We start from the raw sequence: 12,719 nt of genomic DNA, 5'->3' as shown, positions 1-12,719 counted from the left end.
CAGAGGTCAGAAGTTAAGACGGATGTTTATTAGTAGGGTAGTTAGTAGAGTGTGGAAGGAAAAGCAGAATGCATACACTGAGATAGATACACTGGACAGGAAAAGTAAGTTAGTAGTTGAAAATTCAACTAGAGGGGGGAATGTAATAGGCCTCAAAAAAAGAAAGAAGGCCCACTCTGGTCAACACATGGCTAAAGGGAGAAACATGCAGGAGCATACACAGTACAAGACAAATACAAGCCTAAACCACGGTACCATGTTACAATGGAGTACCGGGCAGAAAGGAAAACAAAGGAACAGGCCAGGTGCAGGGCAAAGCAGTTGCAGCTGGTCCTCGCCTACCACATATAATTCAGAAGGCCGCACACACGAGAGCCTGAGCCACTTCCTGATACGAGTGTTAGGAGGAAGGCTACATCATGGCAGACCTGAAAGGAAGACACTGGATTCTTGTGAGTGTCAAGGTTGGTAGAGGGAGGAGGATAGGCCGAAAAACTTTAGAGTATGGGAGCAGTGTAGGGAGGAAACATAAAATTCCAAGGGTGAGATCAAAAGAAACTGTGCTCGTTAGAGGATGCATACGTATATCATATATGCTACAGCTGCATTTTTAGTGACAAGTAGTCAGATGTGTTATTTGAGAATGATTGCTTGTGCCAAGAATGAAGGTAGATAACATTATATTGAGCTACAGTGTTAATTGGAAAAATGATAAGAAAGCATATACAAATTAAGCCTAGTAAAGATGTTGTTTGTAAAAGCTGAGTTGAGTGTTGTTTCCATTACAGAACTTAGCTGTACTCCCGGCTGTATTATTCTTTGATAAATACTATATTGCTACCAGAGTTGTGTCACTTCTTTTTTCCTGAAAACCCAACTACATTTGCCATTGCATCACGCAAGGTGATGCAAGGCAACACAAAGGTTTAAGTGATATTTACTAAGCCACACGAAGCCACCTTGTATGGCTTTGCATGGCTTACTAAATCTAAAGTAATTAAAGGCAGCGCAAATCACTGCCTAGAGTTACTTTGCGCTGGGAAGGTGTTCCATGGGTGAAGTGCGGGCATTGCTATGCATCTATCAATGGTTTTTGGTGCATCCCAGATTTACTCAGGGTAGTCAATCCAGGAATGTGGCAAAATGGTACATCATTCCAGTGGAGGCGTGACGAGAATACATTTTTACTTCTTGTTATTTCCTTTTTAGGTTTCGCCTGCACAGTGCTTGTGCTGTGCTTGTGAAGTCTATTGTATTAAAAGGGGGCTTACATCCCGCTTTCTCTTCTTATTGGTCCGTGTGCTTATCAGTTTTGTTTTCCTCCTTTCTATTGGTTGTAGGCGTTCTTTTCCTTTTGTTCCTTGTGTTCTTCTCTTATTAGGCTCCCGTGGCCCAAGTACTGATTCGCATCTGCTGGTTGTCACTTTGATGGTTGGAACTTCTTTAATTTGCTTGCTGCACTGCATTTATTTCGTTTATCTTTTATTAGCTGCCCCTGGCTGAATGCATTCTTGGTTGAACGCAATTAAAGCATGCTTTTAAATAGAATTATGTTTTCTTTGCTGGATGACTACCTGCATTTAAAGCGTCCTTTATCACAGCATTTTGTTGTTTTGTCCGACAATGATTTCATGCATTTAAAGCATGATTTCACACAGTTGTAGTACACTTGTTTTAATTAACGTTAAATGAAGTCCACCAAGCGCCATCTGGAAAGGTATATGCGTACATGAACTCCCCGTTTCATAAGTCACACACCATCTTGCCCTCTTTGAGTGTGAGCAGTCACACATTCACCTCGGCACACACACTTTGGCCCATATTTATACTTTTTTAGCGCCTCATTTGCGCCACTTTTTGACACAAAAACGGCGCAAACGTACAAAATACAATTGTATTTTGCAAGTTTGCGCCGCTTTTGCGTAAAAAGATTTCGCAAATGCGGTGGTAAAAAAGTATAAATATGGGCCTTTGTACCATTGGCCTAGCCGGTGTCCAGCCAGCAGCTTCTCACTTGGCCCCACAACCAGCCGCAGCCGGGCCCTCCTTCTTGCTCTAATCTCACTGTGGCTGCACATATTGACTGTAAGTTGTCTGTCGCATTTCCGTACGGCAGACATTTTTATTTATTGCTCTTTTTTTAAGTGACTGTCATCAAACGTGTTTCTCAGTTGCATGTTTTTTATCAGTTTGTGCTCCGCCCTTTTTATTTAATCTCTATGTGCCTCGCCTCATGTCCTGGCTGAAGAGCTCTCTGCCACAGGGTCACAAGAAGAGCAGGACCAGATCTGTTTACTTTCTTTTTATCAAAAACATTGTCTGCAGCAAGCACACATGCTCGTAGTCTCTCAAACATTGCAAATCACATATATAGCTTGTCTTCTCAAATTCAAAGCTGCCTTGATTTATACGTGGGCGCCATTCCTCCCACCCCCTCTCACGACCTTTACCCCCCCTCCTCACCTTGTCCCAGAGAAAAAGTGCTATGACGGCTGATGGACGTGTCATAGCTCTTTCTTCAAGAAAGGCAAACAGGTTTTTGCTTTTGCATGTGGGGCAACACTTCACATTGCACCCCCTTCAATGCACCACTCAAGGAGAAGATGGGAGTGTAAGAGATTATAATAATGTCTCACAAACGCCAAAATGAGCTGAACAGTAAAAGATACCACGCTGTTAGGAGTTCAAGGGGAAAGTATGACTTCACAGCAGAACACGCCTGTGTGACACACACCTCTGGTCAGGAAACAGCCTTTTTCTCCTGCTCATGAAAGTGGCATTCAATAGCAGAATGTGTGCAATGTGTGTAGCTGTTGTGGGCCTAGCCTGACAAGATCCATGCATTCCATCAGAAAGCACCCATTCATAATCTGCATGCCAGCCAGTCTGGGCACATGATCCCACAGTGCAAATGCCACTCCTCTGCCAAGTCTGAGTTCTGCTACACACAAGCCAAAATAGAATCCTTGGGGAGTGCAGGCGTCTTTGTTGCCTGCATTGGCATGTGCCTGGGTAAATCAAACTTGAAGGGAATTATGAGCCAGCCTTGCTGGAAATGGATAGAGGTGGTAGACTGAAATATGCTGCAATACTTTACCCGGTATAATCTTAAGGAAAGATTTATGAAAAGTGGCATGGCAACTAGTGCAGCGTCACTTTTTCTGCTCCCGTTAGCCCCGACCCCTCCCGCCACCATGGTAGCGCCGTATTTAAAATATTGCGCTCCATGGCGGTAGTTAGGGCGACTAGCATCATAATTCTTGATGCTAGTCCAGCGCTTTGCAGGATTAGCATTAACATTTTGGGCGCTAATCCTGCAAAGTACCCGGAGGCCCATTGTATTCAATGGGCTCCTCTTTTTAACGTCTTCACTTAGCATGCATTAAAAAATGCGGATAAAAATGGCACAAAGGAATCTCATAGGTTCCTTTGTGACATTTGTACAGCCAACCGAGTGCTGGAACTCCCCCTTGCATACATTATGCCTGGCACAGGCATAATGTGGCGCAAGGGGTTACAAAGTGGCTCAGTGCAAGCATTGCACCACTTTGTAAATATGGCGCAGTGTTTTTCCCCTTCCACTGCCACATTAGCGTAAAAAGAATGACGCTAATGTGGCGTTGGAATTGTGCAAGGCCAGCCTAAATCTGGCCCTCAATTTCTCTGCAAAGCAAATGAGACAATTGACCTGCTATTTTCAGTTGGTGTGATGCTACTGAAGCTTTGGGATAAAACCAAATAAAGTCTCAAGAGGTTTCGGTTTGCGGTGAGTTGTCTGTCACCAATGAGTATATCTTCTGAATTGTTTACAGTTGTACGCATTCCTTTCGGATTGCTTTCCATGAGACTGGGACTCAGGTATTTGTTTTCGTAAGTAGGGATTGTGCTGAAAAAATACACACTTTTCTGATTGTTTTTTTCTTCTGTTTTTGCAAAAGTTAGCCCACCTTTGCTCAGTTATCACTCACTATTCAGAATATCAAAAACAGTTCTCCAATTCATTCCTAGAACTTATCAGAATGACTCTGTGCCAGTTAGATAGCTCAGCATACTAAGGGGAATATTTAAGAGCCCCTAGGGCCACCGGAGCGTCACTTTTAGTGACGCTCCGGTGGCGCTATGCACTACACCGTATTTACAAGGTGGCTACCTTGTGAATACGGCCCCTTCACATGCAGCACTTTGCGTGTAAGGGTCATGCATTGGGTGATGCTGTGGGTGTGCCACAGCAACACCCATTGCATTTTGATGTTGCCCCAGATTTACGAGTTTTCGTAAACCCGAGGCAGTGCAAAAATGTAACACTGTCCCAGGGGTGGCGTTAGCAGGGCGAAATGAGGAGAAATGCTTTCATTTCTCCTCGTTTTTTGCTCATTCTATGTGTGCTGCATTCTGCACACATAGAAAGAACATTGCATTGAAGATCGTTTTTGTGCAGGAATTTCCCCCTTAACACAGCCATCCTTGCACAATGGTGCAAGGGTTGCTGCGTTGGTGCACAGCAGCAAATTCGGTGCCAGCACAGGGGTAAACAGGGGGGGTGCACCAGTCAAATTTGGCGCAGTGACACGGACCATCATTTTCCCTTAAATCTGGCTCTAAGGGTTTGCTGCACATCACACATACTTACTGTGTACAGTGCAAAATAATCTGTAATTAAAAATAATTCTGATAATGTATATATATATATATATGTTGCTTTTCTCAATAAAACAAAAAAACTTTCAGTGTATTTAGTTCACTTATATTACATAACTTAATAAATGCTCAATTAAAACTTTAAGTTATTTGTTTCTTTATCTTATCAATAAACAATAACACATTTTCATATACCTTTCTTATTTTACATTTTTCAGATTTACAAAAACAACGCTCAGCACTTTGCTTAGTTTTTAAACTACATTTTCCCATTCTCATCATATATGCGGCATTTCCAAGACTATGGGCCGTATTTATACTCCGTTTGCGCCGAATTTGCGTCGTTTTTTTCGACGCAAATTCGACGCTAAACTAACGCCAACTAACGCCATATTTATACTATGGCGTTAGAGGCGTATAGCGCCAAAGTTCTCGGAATGTGCGTCATTTTTTAGCGTGAACCCCTTCCTTGCGTTAATGATATGCAAGGGAGGCGTTCCCGTCTAAAAAATGACTCCCAGGCCTTTACGTGGTATTTATACTCCCGGGCAAAAGAGACGCCCGGGAGTGGGCGTGGCTAAAAACGGCGCATTTGCGCCGCTTTTTAACGCCTGGGTCAGGCATGGCGTTAAGGGACAAGTGGGCTCAAAATGAGCCCAGAGTGCCCTCCCCTGCCCCCAGGGACCCCCCCTGCCACCCTTGCCCACCCCAGGAGGACACCCAAGGCTGGAGGGACCCACCCCAGGGACATTCAGGTAAGTTCAGGTAAGTATTTTTTTATTTTTTTTTAATAATTTTTTTTGGCATAGGGGGGCCTGATTTGTGCCCCCCTACATGCCACTATGCCCAATGACCATGCCCAGGGGACAGAAGTCCCCTGGGCATGGCCATTGGGCAAGGGGGCATGACTCCTATCTTTACAATGATAGGAGTCATGTTGATGGGGGATGGGCGTCGTTAAAAAATGGCGCAAGTCGGGTTACGACGATTTTTTCGACGTAACCTGACTTGCCCCATTTTAAGACGCCCATGCGCCATTTTCCCCCTACGCCGGCGCTGCCTGGTGTACGTGGTTTTTCTCGCGCACACCAGGCAGCGCCGGTCTGCTTGCGCCGGCTAACGCCATTCAATAAATACGGCGCCCGCATGGCGCTTCAGAATGGCGTTAGCCGGCGCAAAACTTTTTGACGCTAAACTGCGTTAGCGCAGTTTAGCGTCAAAAAGTATAAATATGGGCCTATATATCAAGTACATGTGCTTTTATCATAAACTACCCTATCTACTTAATCACCCCACTTCTTAATAAAAACAGTAACAACACAATATGTTGCCTTTCTTAAAAAAAACAATTCAACAGATTTTCAATAACTTTTATTGCACAACTATTCACCAAACTACAACTTACAACAAAAAACTAATTATTATTAATCACGTAGGTGAAACCTAATGCATTTATCATGCTTGTTCTATATGTGCTGCATTCTGCAGCACACTTAGAAAAAGGAAAATGCCTCTAAGGATTGTTGTTGTGCAGGAAGGTATCCCTTCCTGCACACAAACAATCCTGCCCATAAAGAAGGCACCCCTGCACCTTGGTTCATGGATGCCTGTGTTGCCACTAGGATGCATACAGTGTGGAGAAAGAGCAGGGATGTGCCATATGTTAGTAAATATGGTACATTCCTGCTCTCTCTGTTAGACACAGCGCACTGTCTTGCTGTGTTGCAGTGCGTCATATGTTAGTAAATCTGTCTCTTTTGCGCGTGACTACAAAGCACCCTGTGAGGAAGACAAAGCAATATAAACGTTTAACATCTGGGAGGCTGTGGAGGGGCTTCACTGTTGACCAGATAGGAACAATGGTACCAAAGCGTGACATTAGTGTGGTATTTAAGTTGTTGCAGAATAATATTCCCTATTTGACTGGATACAACATGATATGTAGGATTTCGGGATATTGTACAGTAGGACTTACCCCATTACAATCAGTGCTTTGGTGATTGTGTTGTGATGAAATCACTGTTTTATTTTCTGCTTCTACCTTTACATTTCTAGCTGCAGGTTTGCTGCATTTCCAGGTTGAATGAAAAAGCGAAGTCCATTTTTTTCTTTCAGATTGCAGTCTGGCTGTTTTTTAGGATCGAGTGGGCGATAGCATGCACTAGCACATGTGTCTTGTTTGTGAGGCATTGCTGTATATAGAAAAGGGCTTGGACCCGCCCTTTGCTTACCATTTGTTGGCTTGCGTGGCACTCTTCTTTACACCCTTGTAATTAGGCATTGAAGGACTAGCATGATTTCCCTTCCTTTATGAGAAGCAGGGACCAAGCACTGATTGATTCAACTTAATCAATGCCCATCTGCTGCTCCTGACGTGATTGAGGTACTATTTTGTTCTTTTTAACTTCTTGTGCCCAGTAAACAGAAGGCATGTGACTGGCAAAAACATGCCCAGCGGGACAAACAAAATTACGAAGCTTTATTTTTTATAGTTAACTTTTTATTTTGCCAGTTCTTCTTTTGTTACTTTAAGTCATTTTCTGTTTTGCTTTCCTCATGGATGTTGTTCTCAAAAGATGACTACTATCTTCTTCTAAATATTGCTAAGCAACATTGTTTTTTCTTATGTGTAATTTTCAAAATTCTGCTTTGATGCATAATCGTGCAGTACACCCCAATCTACCCCACACCAATACAAATTGCCCCACTCCAATCCAAACCACTCACCCCACCCCACTCCATCATACCACACTCCAATCCTCTCAACCACCCCACTCCAATCTACCCCACTCGATCCAAAATATTCTGCCTCACCCCAATACACCAGTCCAAATCAATCTGGCCCACTCCAGTTGACAACAACCTGCCCCACCCCAATCCAAAACACTCTGCCCCATGCCAACCCAAAAATATCTGCCCCACTCCAACCTGGCCCCACCAGTCCAAAACAATCTGCCCCACTCCAATCCAAAACAATCTGCCCCACTCCAATCCATAACAACCTGCCCCACTCCAATCCGCCCCACTCCAGTTCAGTATGCCCCACTCCAGTCCAATCCTCCCCACTCCGATACAATCCACCTCACTCCATTCCAATCCATCCCACCCCAATCCTCCCACCCCACTCCATTCTGACCCACTTAATCCAAAACAATCTGCCCCACTCCAGTACAGCAATCCAAAACATTCTGCCCCACTCCAATCCACAGCAATCTGACCAACCGTAATCCAAACAAATCTGCCCACTCCAATTGAAAACTATTTGCCCCATTCCAATCCACCGTGACTCAATCCCCCACACTCCCGTATAGCCACCTCACTATAGTCCATCCAACTCCAATCTACTCCACCTTAATCTACCCTGTTCAATCCATTTCGCATTAATCTACCCCACCACACCCCAAAATCCAATCCAATCCATCACACACTACCTTAATCCACCCACCCCACTCCACCGAATTCACCCCACTCCAGACCAATCCAATCCACCACCCATTCCATAGCAATCTAACCCACCCCACTCCACATCAATTCAACCCACTCTATTCCAATCCACCCCACTCAAATCCAATCCAATCCACCTCACCCCAATCCAATCTACCTGACTCCATTCCAGTCCACCCCACTCCAATCAAATTCACTCCTCTCAATTCCACTCACCCCACTGCAATCCAATCCACCCCACTTCAATGCAATCCATCCCACTACAATCCATCCCATTACACCCCATCCAATCCAACCTACCCCACCCCACCCCAGTCCAATCCACCCCATCTACTCTACTCCAATGTAGTCCACTTCACTCCACTTCACTTCACTCCACTCCGCTCCAATCCACCCTCTCTACTCATGTCCTTCCTGTAGGAAAGTACCATCTTGCCTGGCATGTTACCCCCATTTTCACTGTATATATGTATGTTTTAACCCTTGTGTCGCTGGGATCCTGCCAGGCAGGACCCCAGTGCTCATAGTATGTGCCCTGTATGTGTTCCCTGTGTGGTGCCTAACTGTATCACTGAGACTCTGCTAACCAGAACCTCAGTGTTTATGCTCTCTCTGCTTTCTAAATTTGTCACTGCAGGCTAGTGACTAAATTTACCAGTTCTCATTGGCACAGTGGTACACCCATATAATTCCCTTGTATATGGTACTTAGGTACCCAGGGTATTGGGGTTCCAGGAGATCCCTATGGGCTGCAGCGTTTCTTTTGCCACCTATAGGGAGCTCAGACAATTCTTACACAGGCCTGCCACTTCAGCCTGAGTGAAATAACGTCCACTTTATTTCACAGCCATTTTTCACTGCACATAAGTAACTTATAAGTCACTATGGCGGTCATTACAACATTGGCGGTAAAAGCCGCTCACCGCCGTGCAGAAGACCGCCAACACACCGCTGCAGAATTCCACCACAGCTATTATGACCCACATCTCGGAATCCGACAAAATTCAGACACCCACACAAGTCCGCCACACCGAAGGTCAGTGTTAAACTGGCGAAAACAAATCCTCCACTGTCACGCCAACAGAAATACGCCCACACTATCATGACACACGAATCCACACGGCGGTCTTTCAACCGCGGTATTCCATTGGCAGTACACACTGCCGCGCTCAAAATACACACACAACTCCAAAACACCACCACATTGGACAATTCGAAATACACACACCTGATACACATATACACACCACTCCCACACACCCAATTCAATGTAACACACACACCCACATCACCCACAAACCCCTACGACCACAATTACAGAGAGAAGGCCAGAGAGAGACACCACCATCAACAAACTAGCATCCACAGGCACAAAACACCATCACCCACACAACTTCCATGCACAAAACACCACACCCCACTACATATCACCACACTTATCACCACACACACCACCCCACACATCACCTACACCACCCCATAGCACGTCAAAGACATCCCAGGTTCTCGGAGGAGGAGCTCAGGGTCATGGTGGAGGAAATCGTCTGGGTAGAGCCACAGCTATTTGGATCACAGGTGCAGCACACCTCAATTACAAGGAAGATGGAGCTATGGCGAAGAATAGTCGACAGGGTCAACACAATACCCAAGAAATTGGGAGGACATCAGGAAGAGGTGGAACGACTTACGGGGGAAGGTGGGTTCTTTGGTCTCAAGACACCACCAGGCGGTTCAGCGGACTGGCGGCGGACCCCCACCTCCTCCCCCACAACTAACAACATGGGAGGAGCAGGTCTTGGCGATTCTGCATCCTAAGGGCCTCGCAGGAGTCGGTGGAGGAATGGACTCTGGTAAGTCAAATCTTAACTATTGCATCCCCCACCCTACCTGCATGCTATCACATACCCCCACCCTCGCCCCCACCCCTATCACTCCAACTCCTCACAAATGTACCAATATCACAAACCACACATCCCAACACCAAGCCCTGCATGCAACAACAACGCATGAACACCCATCATTAAAGCATGCCCACTGCACATACCCATACACCCCCCTAAACCATCATCACACAAGCTAACACACAGGAAGGCCAGCACTGGCGTACACGGTCACCCACCGATTGCACACCATGGCACACACAGATGCAATAATCATGCCTTTCCACCCCTGCAGGACCAGTACCCAACGTCACCAGACAGGAGGGTCCAGACATGTCCACTCTACCCACAGAAGAGGCCCACAGTGATGGCAGCACCTCTGTCCACCTGGATCTAGATGACCAGCCCGGACCATCTGGGGCCTCGGGACAGTCGGTTCCCCTCACACAGGCACAGGCCACCACAGACCTTCCCCCCCTCAGGAAACACCAGCACAGCACCCACCCAGCGGGCCCATATCTCCGTCCCCAGGACACGTCAATCAGCTGTGTGTCCACCACTACAGGGAACCCAGGATAACCCACCCCCCCAACAACAATAGAGACCTGGGGGCAGCGGCAGTGGGCACACGGTCCAGGGGACGGAGACACAGGAACACAGGGGAACTGGGAGGGCTGCTGTGCAACAGGGGGCGGACAGGCCAAGGGAACCCACTCTCCACGAGGCCCTCTCCTCCATCATGGGAGCATACCACTACTCCCAGGAGACGATACCACGGTACTGGCCAAGTTTCAGGAGACCCAGCGCATGCAGGAGGAACAGTATTTGGGCTTCAGGGAGGAACTCAGAACCATCAGCTCCGCCCTGGGCACCATCGTAGGGGTGCTGAAGGAAGTACTCAACACCAGGAGGGACACTGTGGCACTACAAGGGGCCCCTGACACTAGCATGGATGATGAACTGCCCACCACCTCTGCCGGCGCTAGTGGACAGGAGGCACCCCCACAGGACCACCACACCAGCACCCCACCCCCTGCAGACGGAGAACCACCCCGCAAACGGTCCCTGAGATCCAGGAACAAGACAGAGCACAATGCCAAGACCCCCGCCAAGAAATGAGACCATCCTGATTGTCATCCCACTGTCCCACTTTGTCACCCTGTCCATATGGAAACTGCCCCAGCTCCACTTCCTATGCCCATATGGGCAATGCACCTGTGAGACTAATAGACTGGACTCTGCCATGGACACTCCTCCGCCATCACCCCTCACCATTTAACTTCCCCCTCCAATATTTTGTATTTAAATAAACACACCTAAAGCACCAAAAGATCTGGAGTCTGTCTGTGATTTCGAAATAGTGTATTTGCTATTACAGTGACAAAATGTTCTTGAAATAGTAATGTCAACATACCTATGTCACACAGCTCTAGTACATGAGGAATCTAAGCAGATGACACACATTGGGACCCACACCTGTGAAACCGTAAGGGAAAGTGACAACTCACTGACCATACACTGGGAGAAAACGACAGACAGGATAAAGGTAGATGTGTAAAAGTACATGTAGTAGTCAGGAATGTATTCTCACCTGTGTTTCACTGCTAATATTGCTGGATCACTGAGTCCTTGTTCTGCATGTCTTCTTCCTCTGCTTCCTCCTCATCACTGTCCACAGGCTCCACAGCTGCCACAACACCGCCATCTGGACCATCCTCCTGCAGAAAAGGCACCTGTCGTCGCAAAGCCAAGTTGTGAAGCATACAGCAGGCCACGATGATGTGGCACACCTTCTTTGGTGAGTAGAATAGGGATGCACCTGTCATATGTAGACACCTGAACCTGGCCTTCAGGAGGCCGAAGGTCCGCTCGATCACCCTCCTAGTTCGCCCATGAGCCTCATTGTAGCGTTCCTCTGCCCTTGTCCTGGGATTCCTCACTGGGGTCAGTAGCCAGGACAGGTTGGGGTAACCAGAGTCACCTAATAGCCACACACGGTGCCTCTGGAGTTGACCCATCACATAAGAGATGCTGCTATTCCGCAGGATGTAGGCGTCATGCACTGAGCCAGGGAACATGGTATTCACATGGGAGGTGTACTGGTCTGCCAAACATACCATCTGTACATTCATGGAATGATAACTCTTCCGGTTCCTGTACACCTGTTCACTCCTGTGGGGGGGACCAAAGCCACATGGGTCCCATCAATGGCACCTATGATGTTGGGGATATGTCCAAGGGCATAGAAGTCACCTTTCACTGTAGGCAAATCCTCCACCTGAGGGAAAACGATGTAGCTCCACATGTGTTTCAGCAGGGCAGGCAACACTCTGGACAATACGTTGGAAAACATAGCCTGGGACATCCCTGATGCCATGGCCACAGTTGTTTGAAAAGACCCACTTGCAAGGAAATGGAGCACTGATAGCACCTGCACTTGAGGGGGGATTCCTGTGGGATGGCGGATTGCTGACATCAGGTCAGGCTCCAACTGGGTACACAGTTCCTGGATTGTGGTACGGTCAAACCTGTAGGTGATAATCACATTTCTTTCCTCCATTGTCGACAGGTCCACCAGCGGTCGGTACACCGGAGGATTCTGCCATCTCCTCACATGTCCCAGCGAACGGTGCCTATGAAGGACAACAACGAGAACAGAGTCAAACAACTCAGAGGTATGTCCCCACAGTCTACACAAAACACCATTCATACACAAAATGTGGCCTGTATGTGTGTTGAGACTAGGCCTAAGTATGT

This window comes from Pleurodeles waltl, chromosome 7 (assembly GCF_031143425.1).
Source record: "Pleurodeles waltl isolate 20211129_DDA chromosome 7, aPleWal1.hap1.20221129, whole genome shotgun sequence".
Taxonomy (NCBI): Eukaryota; Metazoa; Chordata; class Amphibia; order Caudata; family Salamandridae; genus Pleurodeles; species Pleurodeles waltl.
The sequence above is the reverse complement of the archived record's forward strand: the minus strand, read 5'-3'. Positions refer to the sequence as shown.